Genomic DNA, 18,316 nt, shown 5'->3' with positions numbered 1-18,316 from the left:
TGGTAAGAGATTGCAGACATGATAGAAATGATGGTTAGAGCTGCTGACATGATCAGAGGCTGCGGACATGATCAGAGGTTGCAGACATGACAAACCCACACTGGCCAACCCCGATAGCCACCCATGCCCTCCCCCTTTCACTGGCCATTAGCCGTTCTACTTTATTTCTCTTATAGGCAGTACAGCCAGTGGTGTATTTTAGTTTTGTGCTGCCCTAGGCAAGACTAAAATTTGGGCACCCCCCATCTAAATTTGCCCCACCCCTTACTGCTTAATATCCACCCCTTCATCTGTAAACTCCACCCCTTCCTCCTTAGGCTCCACCTTTTCCTATTAGAGCTCTACTTTAGGAGTTGGTTAGAGACTGCAGACATACTACAGGAGTTGGTCAGAGACTGCAGACAAGATACAAGAGATGGTCAGCGATTGCAAACATGATACAAGAGATGGTCAGAGACTGCAGACATGATACAAGAGATGGTCAGAGACTGCAGACATGATACAGGAGATGGTCAGAGACTGCAGACATGGTACAAGAGATGGTCAGAGACTGCAGACATGATACAAGAGATGGTTAGAGACTGCAGACATGATACAAGAGATGGTCAGAGACTGCAGACATGATACAAGAGATGGTTAGAGACTGCAAACATAATACAAGAGATGGTCAGAGACTGCAGACATGATACAAGAGATGGTTAGAGACTGCAAACATGATACAAGAGATGATCAGAGACTGCGGACATGATATAAGACCTAGTTAGAGGCTGCAGACATTGTACAAGAGATGGTAAGAGATTGCAGACATGATAGAAATGATGGTTAGAGCTGCTGACATGATCAGAGGCTGCGGACATGATCAGAGGTTGCAGACATGACAAACCCACACTGGCCAACCCCGATAGCCACCCATGCCCTCCCCCTTTCACTGGCTATTAGCCGTTCTACTTTATTTCTCTTATAGGCAGTACAGCCAGTGGTGTATTTTAGTTTTGTGCTGCCCTAGGCAAGACTAAAATTTGGGCACCCCCCATCTAAATTTGCCCCACCCCTTACTGCTTAATATCCACCCCTTCATCTGTAAACTCCACCCCTTCCTCCTTAGGCTCCACCTTTTCCTATTAGAGCTCTACTTTAGGAGTTGGTTAGAGACTGCAGACATACTACAGGAGTTGGTCAGAGACTGCAGACATACTACAGGAGTTGGTCAGAGACTGCAGACAAGATACAAGAGATGGTCAGCGATTGCAGACATGATACAAGAGATGGTCAGAGACTGCAGACATGATACAAGAGATGGTCAGAGACTGCAGACATGATACAGGAGATGGTCAGAGACTGCAGACATGGTACAAGAGATGGTCAGAGACTGCAGACATGATACAAGAGATGGTTAGAGACTGCAGACATGATACAAGAGATGGTCAGAGACTGCAGACATGATACAAGAGATGGTTAGAGACTGCAAACATAATACAAGAGATGGTCAGAGACTGCAGACATGATACAAGAGATGGTTAGAGACTGCAAACATGATACAAGAGATGATCAGAGACTGCGGACATGATATAAGACCTAGTTAGAGGCTGCAGACATTGTACAAGAGATGGTAAGAGATTGCAGACATGATAGAAATGATGGTTAGAGCTGCTGACATGATCAGAGGCTGCGGACATGATCAGAGGTTGCAGACATGATCAGAGGCTGCGGAAATGATCAGAGGATGCGGGCATGGTACAAGAGATGGGCAGAGATTGCAGACATGATACAAGAGATGGTTAGAAACTGCGGACACGATCAGAGGCTGCATACATGATCAGAAGCTGCGTACATAATCAGAGGCTGTGGACATGATCAGAGGCTGCTCTGGACTGGAAGTTAGGCCTAAAGTGGCTCTAGAGCTGCTCTGTCTGTTGTTGGGGGAAGCTGTGTCAAGATGGGAATCAGGAGGAGGACCATTCTGGAGGTCAGTGGTGGAATTACCAGGGTTGCACCAGTCGCACTTGTGACCGGGCCCTGGCATTCTGCCACTGTGGGAGGGGCCCCAAGATGGCAAGAAGGACAGCATGGACGCTCAGTGAAGAGCCTGCCCCAAGCGCTCTTAATCTGTGAGGTGAGGGGGGAAACGAGGGACACACATGGAGCTTCTGCCGCTTCTCCTTTCTGACAGGAGAGACTGTTCTTCTCCCTCATATGCACAATGTGCCGATTCCCGAGCTCTGCAGTTCCAGTCACTTGAACTTTGCCTTATCTCTCTTTATTTCTGCAACTTTTTCTCACTCCCTCCCTGGCTCTCAGCATGTTCTCCTCCCAGTGTCACATTCTTCCTCTGTCTCACTTAATCTGCTCATCTACTCCAGTGGTTGGTTGGCACCTCTCTCTACCTTCCCTCTACAATAATGCAGTAAGTTAGCAGTGATCCTCTTGAACTTTTGTTCCTGTTAACTTTATCCTTTTTTCTCCTATCTGCTCTACCACTCATAAATCTGCGCTACACAAGCCCCCCGCAAAACCTCCCCGCTCTCAGTTCTGGTCATTCCATACTCCCATATGTCTGACATCCTTTCCATCCCAATGTATTCCTCTACGACCTGTCCTGTCCCTATAAAGCAGCCTTAGCACTTTCTCTGTACTCCTTTATTTATTTATTTATTTTGGGTACTTATACTTCATGTACTCTTACTACCTAGACCCCCACCTAGTCACTCCTTTCTTATCCCTAAGGCCCCTTTTTCACAGGTTCGGCTCTGCCAGGAGTCCGCCTGCTCAGTAAAGAATCTGTCCACTGATCCCCGCTGAGCAGAGGGATGGCTGGTCCATGTCCACTCCACTTATGCAGAGCAGACACAGCCTGTTCTCCTCTATGGGTTGGGCGGAGGTAAGGGGACCCCCTGTCTGTTTACACCAAACTGCCATCCAATCCGATCCACCAGACAGATGTGGATCTTCATCCATCTGTTTTTAGCGGATCGGATTGGATGTCAGCAAGTGTAAACGGGCACATTGTTGTTTACACCTGTTACTCCATAGAGGAGAATGGAGGGTCCAATTGGGTCATCATAAAAAAACGACGCGCCGACCCAATCAGTCCACTAATGTGAAAGGGGCCTAAGGCTGGATTCACACCTATGCATTTTTAGTGCTTTTTGCATTTTGCAGATTTTGAACTACAGCCCATTTAACATGGTTTCTTATGGAACACGATCTGTACTGCAAATCTGCAAAATGCAAAAAGCACTAAAAATGCATAGGTGTGAATCCAGCCTAATAGTGGACTCACATCAGTGTGCTGCAGTTTGGCCACAGTGTGATTGTATGAGCAGTTTACATGCGGTTTATGATACGCTACTAATGAATTATTTTAGGACATGCGTTTTCATGAAAGTACATCAAATTCCTGCATGCTACATATTTGATGTGCTTTCAGAAAACACACTGCCTAATAGAATTCAATGGGAGTGCACCTAAAACCACATGTAAAACACACATACAATCACACTGCGGCCAAATTGCAGCACCCTGATGTGAGCCCACTATGAGGCTAGTTTCTTACCTTTTGCATGACAGGAATGTGGACAAAATTGTGGCTTTCCTAACACACAAACACACTGTCCTTTAACAGACACACAGCAGTGCCATTAGTTGTCAATGGCATCCCCACACATCTGCTAACACATACATTTTCACAAACAACATGGTGCCACATGGTGTTCCTATCTCAAAAGTGAGCTATCATGGGTCTGCTTAGAGCCCTGATGTTTCACCAAAGCGAAACAGCTGATTAACGTGTAAAAAAAAAAAGTCCATAAATAAATTCTAAAAACTTTTTGAAAAAATGTAAAAAAATAATTAGGGCTTGCTTTGGTCTCAGAAGAGCAATTACCATCAGATTGCTCTTCATTGATCATTTGACAAGCAGTAAGGAGGTGTCATATTGCTTTAACCCCTTCAACTCTGCACTAGCATGCCATAACCATGTGCATCACATGCAGTTGTGGGGTGCTTGTAGAGCAGCACTATTCACTTGAATGGGTCGAGTTCAGCAGGGGGCATAATGGCATGTCACTGTAATTAGTGGGAAATACCCCAGGCTTAGAGGGAAGGCATAGCCAGGGCCGATGCTAACACTAGGCAAACTGCTGCCTAGGGGGCGCCCAGCTGCTGATTTTGCTCCACGTCTGCATGCTCTGCAGGCTGCAGCATGTAACTAACTCAGTCCCAGGCAGCTGCTCCATCCAACCGGTGGTGTGATTAGAAGCGCATCACAGCAATGGAGCCCCAGCGCTAGAGGAAGCAGAGCCAATGCTTCCTGCAGTGGGGAGGAGTCCGGGGTGGAGCCAATGGGGGTGGAAAAATTAGGTTTCGCCTAGGGTGTCGAAAATCTTTGCACCAGCCCTGGGCATAGCTCCCAACTGTCTCTGATTTTGAGAGACTGTCCCTGATTTGGAGCAATGTCCTCTGTCCCTAATTCCTCCTCATTTGTCCCTCATTTTGGTCTGATCTATATAGTTGTATATAAAATGCACTTTTCATCTTTCAAAAAGTGTTTCCCAGTGCTAAACCTTTCATCCAAATTCTAAAGTGCTGCATTTGTACATTTTAAAAGCCAATATAAAGGAATAGTAGAGGTAAAAAAAAGCCCTTGTGGTTTTAATTAAACTTTATTTTTTGGTTACTTCTCCTTTAAGAGGGTGTGGCAGGGGCATGTCCTATGCCTACATACGTTTGGTAGTAGGTGTCCCTCATTCCCATCTCAAAATGTTGGGAGGTATGGGAAGGGCCCCCAGGACCGATGGAAGGGGGGGTCAGGGGTGGCCCTTCGTGCTTTCTTGCACCAGGGCCCTGAAGGTTTTTGTTACGCCTCTGCTTGAGGTAGCCAAGATGAAGGTTGATTTCCTCACAAGGGCCTGGTGACTCTCTTGGAGAGGATACATGGAAGCATATGAAAGCAGGGTTACTATTGTGAAACCAATCATCAGTAGGGTAAAACTAATCTGTCTAATGCTAATCTAAACCTAGCTTATGTTCCCTATTAGTGGGTGAAAAATCCAACGCTTTATTCTGCTTTACAATGATAGGAGACATAGAAGGATCAGAAAGTGATGTCGCTATGAACACTTGGCCATGACAAGCCAGTTTCCCCTGTGGTAACTTTTTTGATACCTCTTCTGTATGGTCTATGGTCTGTATTCATACTGAAAATCAAGATCAACCAAGCTTTTGCCCTTCTGGTCCACAGGAGGTTTCTGTCACCCCTGACCTCACCTTAGGACACCTGCGTTACCGTTTCACAAGTGTACCTGCCCAGCCAAACTCCTCATCTGCTACTATCCTCAGGGCAGGTTGCACCTCGCACTTGGAGCCAGAAAAGCCTCTCTGGGCTTGCCCCCCCCTTCCCCCCACCTCACTGGGTAAGTGTAAAGACAATAGTAGTAGTGGTATTTCCAGGGTGGCCCAATCCCGCGGGGACCTCTCACTTACCCTACCCCTATTATATTTCTTCACAGTTGCAGACTAGAATTAAGCTCGGCAGGGTCTTCTTTGCCCACCGATTTCACCAAGTCCATTCTCTTGGCTGTAGTTTTGCTGGGAATAGGTAGAGACAGTGGGAATCTTGTTCATCCATTCATGCACATCACTAATTAGAAGATGAGACATTTAGCTACCTTAAGAGAGTCATAGTTACTCCTGTCATTTACCCACGCTTCGTTGAATTTCTTTACTTTAACATTCAGAGCACTGGGCAGAAACCACATTGCGGCAACACTGGCTTCAGGCCTTCGTGATGCTTTGGTTTATTTAAACAGTCATATTCCCCTGGTCCGCACCAGTTCTAAGTCAGCCCATACTATTCTCCTGAAGCTGCGAAACAATTTCTGAGAAAAGCATCAAGAGAAATCTCCACTCCACTGATAGCCAATAGGTGCTGAAGTGTATGCATATGTACTGGGGCATATTAAAAGACACAATCAAAACATTAAAAAAATATTTTATTGTGATATTAATACAATTTTCATTTTCAAATTATAGGGATAGGGATGGGTGAACGGTTCGGTCCGAGCATAAGTTGCATAACAGTGCATTGCAAGCCCTGATTGGCTGAAGAAGTGAAATCTTCAGCCAATCAGGGCACAGAACACTGTCAGAGTCATGGTTGGACACTGTCATCATGATTTTATCCAATCATGGCTCATTCCCACCCCACAGTATAAAAGAATTCTGTCAATGGCAGCCATTTTCAGTGGGATTTCAGTGTGGAGGGAGATACAAAAGGGCTCAGTTCAGTGCTATTAGTTAGTTAGTGTGCTATACTGTGCTATTTTGCTGCAATTGTCAGTGCAAAATATTAGTTTAGTGTCAGTCTAGGGATAGAGTGAGCGTAGTGAGGAGGACCATCATTCATCTTTGCATAGTGTGCAGCTAGAGTAGGGATAGCTCAGGTTTCACTGTAGTGTAGTGAGACCGTGTCATTCATACATACATTAGTGTAGAGTAGGGACAGCTCAGATAGTTTCAGTGTAGTGTAGTGAGTAATCTCTACATTACCGTATAGCTAGAGTAGGGACAGTTTAGATCAGTCAGTGTAGTGACAGTTGAACTTCTGTCTATTTGATTGCGTTACTGCCAGTTTAACGCCATTTACTTCGGTGTGTGTTACTGCCAGTTTAACGCCACATAGTTTTGTGTGCATTACTGCCAGTTTAACGCCATATAGTTTTGTGTGCATTACTGCCAGTTTAACGTGATATCGTTTTGTGTGTGTTACTGCCAGTTTAATGTGATATAGTTTTGTGTGCGTTAATGCCAGTTTAATGCCATATAGTTTAACATCATTTACTTATAGTTCTGTGCATCACTGTTCGTTTGTTGCATTATATTGCAGCATATTATAGTATATCCGTGGAGTGTGTCTGTGTAGTGTGAGTACTCAAATTAAAGTGCACCAAACACCTCTTTACATTGATTAAAGTGCATCTACGTACAGATTTCAACTTCTTCTTTACATTTTCTTATAAGCACCACCCCTTCCCTCTGAATAATGTCTGGGAGGACAACAAGGAGAGGCAGGCATTCCCTTGGCACTGTAAGGGGGCCAGCAACAAATGTGTCCACAGGCAAAAGTGGATGTAGTGGTCAGTCCTCAGGCAGGGCATCATTTCCTCTGTTTAGTGAGTTTGCCCATGCTATCCAGCACCAGCAACAGCATGCAGAGGAGGTGGTGGACTGGCTTACTAAACCTTCCTCATCCTCCTCATTCTCTGTCACGCAAGCAGAGACAGGTGTGAAGTCCCCTGCAGTTGCCAGAGTCGATAAGCCTGCCTCCTTGTCCACATCTATTCCTGCCATAGCCCCAACATCAGCCATTAAGGAGTCAGCTGAGTTATTTGACCACAGCATCAGCCACTTTATCCTTGATGATGCCCAGCCATTACTGGATTCAGATGTTGGTTCTGAGGTTGAGGAGGACAGGAACATGAGCATAGAGAGAGAGAGGAACACTGGTAGACAAATTGGCATTCATGTTCCCCAAGCCGCAGCGTATTGCCAAGTTGTCTCCAGTGGTAATGATGAAGATGGAGGAGATGGAGATGATGATGATGATGAGGTCACATATGTGACTTGGGTGCCAGATAGAGCAGAGGAGGAAACTGAAAGTGAGGTGACACAACCCCAAGGAGGACAACATCAAGAAAGAATAGAGAGCAGCCATCCTATTCCATCACATTCTGCAGCTGTCATCTCTCGGCCCACTCCCCAAAGCTCAGCTGTCTGGGCCTTTTGCAGCACTTCTGCAGCAGATCGCACTTTTGCTATCTGCAAACTGTGTCCCAGGTACATCAAAAGTGGCAAAAACACCAACCATATGCATATCATTGCAATTTTTTTTTGCCTTCATCAAGAGCACCTCTATAGGGTTATGGTAGGAAGGTGCCCCCAACATCCAAAGAGTAATTTTTCTGCACCTGTTTGACAGGTGTATATCATTGCAATTTTTTACAGCAAGGCCAATGCTTGCTTTCATCAAGAGTACCTCTATAGGGTTACGGTAGGAAGGCATCACCGACACCCAAAGTCAAATTTTTACACATCCATTACTTCTATACAAAGTCAAAGTGACACCAGAATGTATCCAAAAAATCTCTAATCTTGTTCCCAGTGCCCTACATTGTGGCCTCATCATACACACACTGACTCCCCAGCTGTTGCTGAGCAAAATAAAGGCAGCTTGCAGGGAAAATTTCATTTTTTTTGGCTTTATAAATGCAATTATTGCTGCAGAAGATTCTACACATGTACAGGTTGACTAAGGGACCCCCCCCCCCCCCCCCCGGCGCTATATTGGAAGGAATTTTTAATTTTTAAGCTTTCACTTTAAAAATCACTGCTTATTTAACCACTTCAGCCCCAGGAGATTTTACCGCCTTCCTGGCCAGAGCACGTTTCACAATTTGGCACTGCGTTGCTTTAACTGACAAGTGCGCGGTCATGCAACGTTGTACCCAAACAAATTGTGTGTCCTTTTTTCCCACAAATAGGGCTATCTTTTGGGGGTATTTGATACATATTTTTGTTAAAAAAAATTGCAATAAGTGTATATTGATTGGTTTCTGCAAAAGTTATAGCATCTACAAAATAGGGGATAGATTTCTGGCATTTTTATTATCATAAATTTTTTTACTAGTAATGGCGGCGATCTGCAATTTTTATCGGGACTGCAATATTGTGGCAGACACATTGGACATTTTTGACACACATTTGGGACCATTGACAATTATACAGCGATCAGTGCTATATCAGTGCTGATTGCTGTATAAATGTCACTGGCAGGGAAGGGGTTAACACTAGGGGGCGATCAGGGGGTTAACTGTGTTCCCTAGGTGTCTTTGAACTGTAGGGGGGATGGGACTGACTGGAGGAAATGACAGATCGGTGTTCATACTTAGTATGAACACACGATCTGTTTCTACTCAACCTGAAAGAACCAGGATTTGTGTGTTTACACACACAGATCCTGGTTCTCGTTCTGTCACGAGCGCCCGCTGGGCACTCACATCAGCTCCGTGTACGTGCAGCGGCTGTGGGCGCGCGCTCCTAGTGCTAAGGTAACATCATTTTGCCCGGCCACACCAAAAATTTCACAAAATTTTTATTTATTGCTACATGCCCCCCCCCCCCCCCCCCCGGCAGGCCCCTATAATCATTGTATGCCCAATTACTTGCATATAAGCCTTCAAAATGGGATTTTTGACATACGGGTCCCATTGACTTTAATGGGGTTCATAATTCTGGTCCAAGCTTTCGTGGTGTTCAGAAGTTCTGGTGCGAACCAAACGGGTCTGTTCGGCCCATCCCTACCTTCAGAGTTTACTATGGTAACTACGTTAAGTATGGTAGAGAAAGGTCCAATCACGGATGTCTAAATCGTATGACTGGCTGAAAATAGTTCTAGTTATGAAGCGCCCACCACTTTAGGTGGGTGCTATTAGTTTAGAAGTTAGGTTAACCACTTGCTTACTGGGCACTTAAACCCCCCTCCTGCCCAGACCAATTTTCAGCTTTCAGCGCTGATGCACTTTGAAGGACAATTGCGCGGTCATACAACACTGTACCCAAATTAAATTTTTATCATTTTTTTCCCACAAATAGAGCTTTCTTTTGGTGGTATTTAATTACAGCTGGGAGTTTTATTTTTTTGCTAAACAAACAAACAAAAGATGCAAAAAAAAAAAAAAATCATGTTTAATAGTTTGTTATAAAATTTTGCAAACAGGTCATTTTTCTCCTTCATTGAAGTGCGCGGATGAGGCGCACTGATAGGCTGCACTGGTGGGCACTGATAGGCTGCACTGGTGGGCACTGATAGGCTGCACTGGTGGGCACTGATAGGCATAGTTAAGGCGGCACTAATAGGCACAGATAAGGTGGCACTGATAGGCACAGATAAGGCAGTACTGATGGGCACAGATAAGGCGGCACTGATGGGCAGAGATGGGCACAGATAAGATGGCGCGGATGGGTGGCACGGATGGATGGCACTGATAGGTACCACTGATAGATGGGACTGATGGGCACTGATAGGTGGCACTGATAGGTGGCTCTGATAGGTGGCACTGCTGGGCACTGATGGGCGGCACTGATGGGCACTGGTAGATGACACTGATGGGCACGGATATGTGGCACTGGGGTGCAGCACCATTGTTGAGGCAGATTGTGGGTGGCACTGTGGGCACTGCTGGGTGGCACTGTGGGCACTGCTGGGTGGCACTGTGGGCACTGCTGGGTGGCACTTACGGGGGGCACTTATTTATTCCTGAGGGGGGCAGGTGGGCGCTGGTAAGCTGGCCGCGATCGGGACTGATGTCCCGATCACGGCCGCCGGTGATCGGCTCTTTTTTTTTCTCCTCGCGATTACCGGCTCCGTTGTATCACATGATCAGCTGTCATTGGCTGATAGCTGATCACGTGGTAAGGGGTCGGGATCGACCCCTTGCTCGGATCCATGATCAGGTGAGTCTCATAGACTCGCTGATCACAGAGCGCGCCGCGCGCCCCTCAGGGGGGCGTGCAGGCCGCTCGCGCACGGGACGACGTCAATAGACGTAGTCCCGGCAAAGGAGGTCCACGCTGTAGCCGTCATTTGGCTATAGTGCGGGTCTCAAGTGGTTAAATTGCCAGTGCCTAACCCTTGTTTGGGTTAGGGTGGAGTTATAGGTTAGAGGGGGGTGTGACCACCTGTTCATCACCCTGGAAAACACTCCCTTGCTCTCCAGAGGAATCTTCTGGAAAGGAGGCGGGTCAGGCTCTGAAGGACAGGCAGTGTGTATGGGCCCTTGTCCCATCATTATTTTCTTGGTCCGGGGCGGGGCTCATACATATACACTGGGGTCACATGTTCCCTGGGGAGTTGGAGATGGGAAGAGAACTAATCCACACAGGCAGAAAGATGTGACGTTAAGGCCAAGGGCTGGAAGGCCTGGAAGTTCAGAGATTCCAGTGCTGGAAAGCCACACAAATCTTCGTCGGAAGGTGATGGAGGTTCAGAGACTCCAGAGCTGGAAGATTTCTATCAAGCAAGAAGTAGCTGCAAACCGACGTGAGTGAACCAGGGTTAGCCTGGACCTTTCCTGAGCTGGCCTGGGAAGAAAAAGGCAGGAGGAGAAGACAGATGAGGCCTGGGTCTGCTAGCGTTTCGAAGTACCACATGCTTTTCAGAGGGGCATGCATGTCAGCTTACTAAAGGAGAGGGACTATTCAATCACATACATCACAATACAGAGGCAACTCCTATTCTGTGCATCACTGAGGTGATAGTACCTGCCGGAATCTGGAATAAAGTGGAAGTTAGGAACTTTTCTAAATGTGTCTGTGGTTTACTACAGCGGGGGTGGAAGAAGCGGGGGGTTAAACCAGCCGTACTGTATGAAATACTAGCAGCTCCCAAGGGAGTAGAGCACTTCAGTTATTTAGTCATGCGGTTCGTTATTTGGGTCCGAACTTTTGCGGTGTTCGAAAGTTCTGGTGCAAACCAAACAGGGGTCTGTTCGGCCCACCCCCTACTTCAAGGTCAACTATGGTAACTAAGGTAAGTATGGTAGAGAGAGGTTGGGTCAGGGATGTCTAAATCTTATGACTGGCTGAAAATAGTTATAGTCATTTAGTCAACTAAAACAGATTCCATATGTGTGTTTCCACTGCGCATTTAGCAGTTTGCCTAAAGTTCATTTTTAATTGAACGAATCAGCTTCTGAAGTACCTCAGGCTGTACTGTGAGGTGGCCTTCTCTGTAAAGTAACATAAATTGAGGAAATCTCATTAAATGTGCTACAGGGCAAACCCCTCCATTGCAATGTTAATTATTCCAGCTCCATCCTGGTGTTTTGCTAAATGAATTCCTCATTATCACTTCAGTTACCAGGCTGCTATTCCATCTCCTCTTTGATTTCACCAGTATGCCATTCTGCGGGAAGGCCTGCAAATTAAATGTCGTTGGTTCTTCTTATTATTTATTTGCTTGTGGTCTGACGGACTCATAAACATTTTTACTGGTTTCACAGTGAGCAATTAATACATGGAGTGTAGAAAGACATACAAGAAGGTTTATTTGCATTATACGTTTAAAGGGATGGTATGTCCCCTTTATTTTAAAGTGTATCTAAACCCCAAATTTTTAGTTTTTTTGGATAGAACAGTAAAGAATCATAATCATTATTAAATCCCATAAAACTGATCTAATGATTGTTTTACATGCACATTTCATACACGCCTTCTCAAGATTATTGATCCTATAGTCTACAAGTCTGGAAATAAATATTCGTTCACCAACATCCCAGGTACATAGTAGGTGAGGTTGAGAAAAGACACAAGTATATCAAGTCCAACCTATGTGTGTGATTATATGCCAGTATTACCATGTATATCCATGTATCTTGCGGTCGTTCAGCTAAAAAAATCGAATCATTTTTTGAAACTATCGATGCCCCCCCGCTGAGACCACCACCTGTAGAAGGGAATTCCACATCCTTACTCCCTACAGTAAAGAACCCTCTACGTCAGGGGTCTGAAACTGGTGGCCCTCCAGCTGTTGCGAAACTACAAGTCCCATGAGACATTGCAAGGCTGATAGTTACAAGCATGACTCCCTCAGGCAGAGGCATGATGGGACTTGTAGTTTGGCAACAGCTGGAGAGCCACCAGTTTGAGACCCCTGCTCTACGTAGTTTAAGGTTAAACCTCTTTTCTTCTAATTTTAATGAGTGGCCACATGGCTTGCTAAACTCCCTTCCGTAAAAAAGTTTTATTCCTATTGTGGAGTCGCCAGCATGGGCGTCTGCAGAACTTTTTTCAGGGGGGGGCATCATTTTAGGATCACCCATGCTCCGCCCCTTTTCAACAATGTCATTATCACATTATCATGGTCAGAGACTGCAGACGTTGTACAGTCCCTAGGATAAGCAATGGATAATGACCAACAGGTCCTCTTACCAGACCCAGCGAAACTACAGCAGTGATCCCTCCAGCTGGACGATCGATCACTCTGGGTCCCCGGGGGTGACTCTGGTCAGTAGTGTAGCATGTCTGTACCCTGGTCTCTCTGGCTTCCGCCCTACACACTCCTCATTCTTTGTCCTGTAGCACTCTCGCCCTCAGCTTTTATCCAGGCTGCAGTCTCTCAATCTCTCTCTTGATCGAGCTGTAGCCTCCTCCCTGTGGAAAATGGGGCTGCCAATATGGCCACTAGGGAAGGAACGGAGCGGGCAGGAAGCCCCGATAGCAACGCAACTGTGCTGAATTTAAAATATGATCCTCAATTCTGGGGGGGGGGGCACGTGACCCCCCCCTGCCCCTACCCGCGGACGCCCATGGTCACCAGTACGGTGTTTATAATTTGAAATCATATACCCTCCCCTCTAAAGTGTCTCTTCTCCAGAGAGAATCAGTTCAGTGCTCGCAACCTTTATTCATAAAAAATGTCCTCCAGACACTTTATTAGCTTTGTTGCCAGTTATTATTAAAAAAATAAAAATAAATGTACCTTGTTGTTAGACTTTTAAGGTGTCTACAACATAAGGTGTCTACTGTATGTATCTACAGCAAAAACAACATTTAAAAAATGAATTATAATCATTATTAAATCTCATAAAACTGATCTAATGATTGTTTTACATCCATCTCCGCACATTTCTTACAGCCTTCGCAAGCCTATTGATCTTATAGTCTACAGCTTTTCTCAACCTTTTTAACACAGAGGAACCCTTGAAATAACTTTCTGACCCCAGGGAACCTCTGCTAGAAATTAATATATCTACAACTCATGATACATTAGTGTGATGGTCAGTGGGAAGAATGCTCCTTACACTTGTGGTCATTGCGAAAAATTACTCCCTTAGGCCGTGTACACACGGGCGGACTGTATGGCCTACTTAGTCCGTCATACAATCCGACGGACAGTCCGTCATACTTTCGAATGAACGGACTTGACCACACACGGATAGCCAAACAGTCCGACGAAAGCTTGCGCGATGACGTGTACAGCACGTACGACGGGACTAGAAATAGGAAGTCCAATACACAACAATGCACCCTTCCGCCGTGTAAATCCTTTCTGAGCATGCGCCATTCTTAGTCTGTCGAACTAGCCTACTGACGAGCGGATTGTCCGCTGAAACCAAAGTATGACGGACAGAATTACGGAAAATCCGAAATACTTAGTACGCCAGACTGCACGCTGAAAAAGTCAGCTGAAGCCCACACACGAGCGGACTGTCTGCTGAAATGTGTTTCGACGGACTAAGTAGGCCATACAGTCCGCCCGTGTGTACGTGGCCTTACGGATAGCTAAAAAAATCAATGGTGTTGGTGGGAACTTCTCTGAGAGGCAGAAATTGCTCATTGTTCAAGGAACCCCTAGGAACTTCTGGAGGAACCCTATGATTCCATGGAATCCGGTTGAGGAACCCTGTTCTACAATATCCACAATACACAGATATATCAAACCACACATAGAGCTAATCCTTTGCCACTGCCCTGATCATCCCCAACCTTCAGCATATTATATTCATTTTTGACATAGCTTTCAGTAATTGTGAGATCTTGTATGCTGATCAAATGGTGGGGTCCTTCTGGATACAATATATACAAGTATTATGGCGCTCATAAAAACACCCACCCACCTTTCACTATTTTTCAAGAAGTGAAAAACACTTAGGGGCGGTTCACACAGGGGGCGATGCGAGGCGACACGACTTGCCTCGCCACGACCTGACAAGTCGCCCCCGTTCTGTACAATGGAACCGTTCTGAGAGGAGCGACTCGAGTCGCTCCGACTCAGAAAAAAGGTTCCTGTACTACTTTCGGGCGACCTCGGGGCGACTTGCATTGACTTCTATACAGAAGTCATTTGCAAGTAGCCGCTGAGGTCGCGGCAGGTCGCGGCGAGGCAAGTCGGTGTCGCCTCGCATCGCCCCCTGTGTGAACCGGCCCTTAATAAACACAATATTTAAAAAACATATTTAAAAGGCATAATGATAATGCTGCAAGTAATAATGCTATAGGTGCAATCAGCACAAGAGGGGGAATGGAAAGGGATGGGGGTGATGGGAGTGAAAGGGGCTGAAGTAAGGAGAGGACCCCTTCCTTAACTAGGTCTAAAATCCGACAGGGAAGGGGTTAATTACTCTCGGGGGGTAAAAACTCTCAGGGGTAAAAGTACGGTCCAAACACGGCAGCCATCCAGTGGAAACTGAAACAGGTTCCCAATTAGTACTGTAAAGATAAGAGAGAGAGGCGCCTCTGAGTGTAGACTGTAAAATTCTTATTTAATGCACAGGTGGTTAAAAACACTCACATTAAGTAGTACATTAACAGGCAATGTAAAGATTCCAAACCGGAGGGAGACCCTCAATGTGTCATCTGTATCCCTTGCGCTGGGGGAGTCCTGTTGGCGTGTGTCCGCTCCTGGGGGCTGTATTAGATGTGCAGAGCCGACCGATGTAGAGCCGTGAGCGTTAGTCCGAGGCGTGGAACGCACGAGGAACTCCGGGCGACGGGAGATGACGTCACAGTGTTTTTAACCACCTGTGCATTAAATAAGAATTTTACAGTCTACACTCAGAGGCGCCTCTCTCTCTTATCCTTCTGGATACAACGCGTTTCATGGGTTATTACACCCACTTCATTAGGATCTATAACAGCTATATAATAAAAAACAAAACAATGATGACTAAATTGACATATAATGGTTGTATAGACTACCATAAACACATCAATAATGCATCATTCTGCAATCCACATAATAACTATTTATCCACTTGCTGACCAGGCCTTTTCTGGAACTTTTTGTTTAAATTTGTATTTTTTGCTAGAAAATTACTTAGAACCCCAAAAATTATATATTTTTTTATAGCAGAGGCTCTAGAGTATAAAATGACAATCATTGCAATATTTTATGTCACACTGTATTTCCGCAGCAGTCTTTTAACCACTTGCTTACTGGGCACTTAAACCCCCCTCAGTCCCAGACCAATTTTCAGCTTTCAGCGCTGATGCACTTTGAATGACAATTGCGCGGGCATACAACACTGTACCCAAATGAAATTGTTATCATTTTTTTCCCACAAATAGAGCTTTCTTTTGGTGGTATTTAGTTACAGCTCGGAGTTTTATTTTTTGCTAAACAAACAAAAAAAGATGCAAAAAAAAATAAAAATAAAATCATGTTTTAATAGTTTGTTATAAAATTTTGCAAACGGGTCATTTTTCTCCTTCATTGAAGTGCGCTGATTAGGCGGCACTGATAGGCTGCATTGGTGGGCACTGATGGGCTGCATTGGTGGGCACTGATGGGCTGCATTGGTGGGCACTGATAGGCTGCACTGGTGGGCACTGATAGGCATAGTTAAGGCGGCACTAATAGGCACAGATAAGGCGGCACCGATGGGCACAGATAAGGCGGCACTGATGGGCAAAGATGGGCACAGATAAGATGGCACGGATGGGTGGCACGGATAAGTGGCACGGATGGGTGGCACGGATGGGCACTGATAGGTACCACAGATAGATGGGACTGATGGGCACTGATAGGTGGCACTGATAGGTGGCTCTGATAGGTGGCACTGCTGGGCACTGATGGGCGGCACTGCTGGGCACTGATGGGCGGCACTGCTGGGCACTGATGGGCGGCACTGGGGTGCAGCACCTTTGAGGCAGATTGGGTGGCACTGTGGGTGGCACTGTGGGTGGCACTGCGGGGTGGCACTGTGGGTGGCACTGTGGGTGGCACTGTGGGCACTATGGGCACTGACGGGGGGCACTGACGGGGGGCACTTACTTTTGCGTTTTATTTTACTTCAGGATGGCACTGCGGGAGGCAGGTGGGCACTGGCAGGTGGCAGGTGGTCCCTTGTATTGATGGCCGTGATCGGGACTGATGTCCCGATCACGGCCGCCGGTGATCGGCTCTTTTTTTTTTCTCCTCGCGCTGTCAGCGCGAGGAGGAATAGTAGCCGATTACCGGCTCCGTTCTATCACATGATCAGCTGTCATTGGCTGACAGCTGATCACGTGATAAGGGGTCGGGATCGACCCCTTGCACGGATCGGTGATCAGGCGAGTCTCATGGACTCGCCGATCACAGAGCGCGCCGCGCGCGCCCCTCAGGGGGCGCGCAGGCCGCTCGTAACCGGGACGACGTCAATAGACGTAGTCCCGGAAATGTAGGTCCGCGCTAATGCCGTCATTTGGCAATAGCGCGGATCTCAAGTGGTTAAACACAATTTTTTGGGAAAAAATACACTTTAATGAATCTAAAAAAAAGAAAACACTAAAGTTAGGCCACTTTTTTTGTACCATGTGAAAGATGATGTAAGGCCGAGTAAAATTGCGCACACTCATGGAATGGCAACAAATTACAGTACTTAAAAATCTCCATAGGCAACGCTTTAATTTTTTTTTACAGGTTACCAATTTAGATTTACAGAGGAAGTCTAGTGCTAGAATTATTGCTCTCGCTCTAGCGATTGCGGCGATACCTCACATGCTTGGTTTACATATGCGGGCGCGACTTACGTATGCGTTCGCTTCTGTGCACAAGCATGGAAGGATGGGGAGCTTTACTTTTTTTTTTTACACTGTCCCTTTATTATTTTTTTGCACATTTATTCCTATTACAGGGAACGTAAACATCCCTTGTAATAGAAATAAGCATCACAGGTCCAGTCAAAAAGACCCCAGATCTCTAATTTACCCTTAAAAGCCCAAAAAAGTACACTTTGACGTAAAAAAAAAAAGGAAAAAAATATTTTTTAGGCCTGAGAACCTAAAGTGACATTGGAGGTCACTCTGGCCCTTCAAGGGCATAGAGCCGAGTGGGGGCTATCTTGCCCTCACTTGACTTCCTGCCTAGCCATCGGCTGCATCGGAACGGTTCTGGGCTCACCGACGGCTCTGGTAAGCTCAGAAATGATGGGGAAGCGTCATAAGGGCACCTCTCCCGCTGCCTTTAAAAGTGATCTCATGGTGAATCCGCCACTGGGACCACTTTTAACCCGAATCGCACACAGAATAAAATTATACCGGGATTATGGCAGTTAGCTGCTGCCGTAAAAACAACGGTATTTAAAGGGGTGTTCCAGCAGAGAAAAACTTTTTTTAAAAGTCAGCTGCTGATTTTTAATAAGGACACTTACCTTTCCAGGGCGCCCGCGATGTCGGCCGCCCGAGGCCGACCCGTCCCTCGGCTCTCGGGTCCTGGTGCCGCCATCCTCACTAAGGGAAACAGGCAGTGGAACCTCGCGGCTTCACTGCTCGTTTCCTACTG

The sequence above is a fragment of the Lithobates pipiens genome, unplaced genomic scaffold (assembly GCF_037356315.1).
Source record: "Lithobates pipiens isolate NorthernLeopardFrog02 unplaced genomic scaffold, aLitPip1_a1.2 Scaffold_19, whole genome shotgun sequence".
NCBI classification, from domain to species: domain Eukaryota; kingdom Metazoa; phylum Chordata; class Amphibia; order Anura; family Ranidae; genus Lithobates; species Lithobates pipiens.
This window is presented reverse-complemented; position numbering follows the sequence as displayed.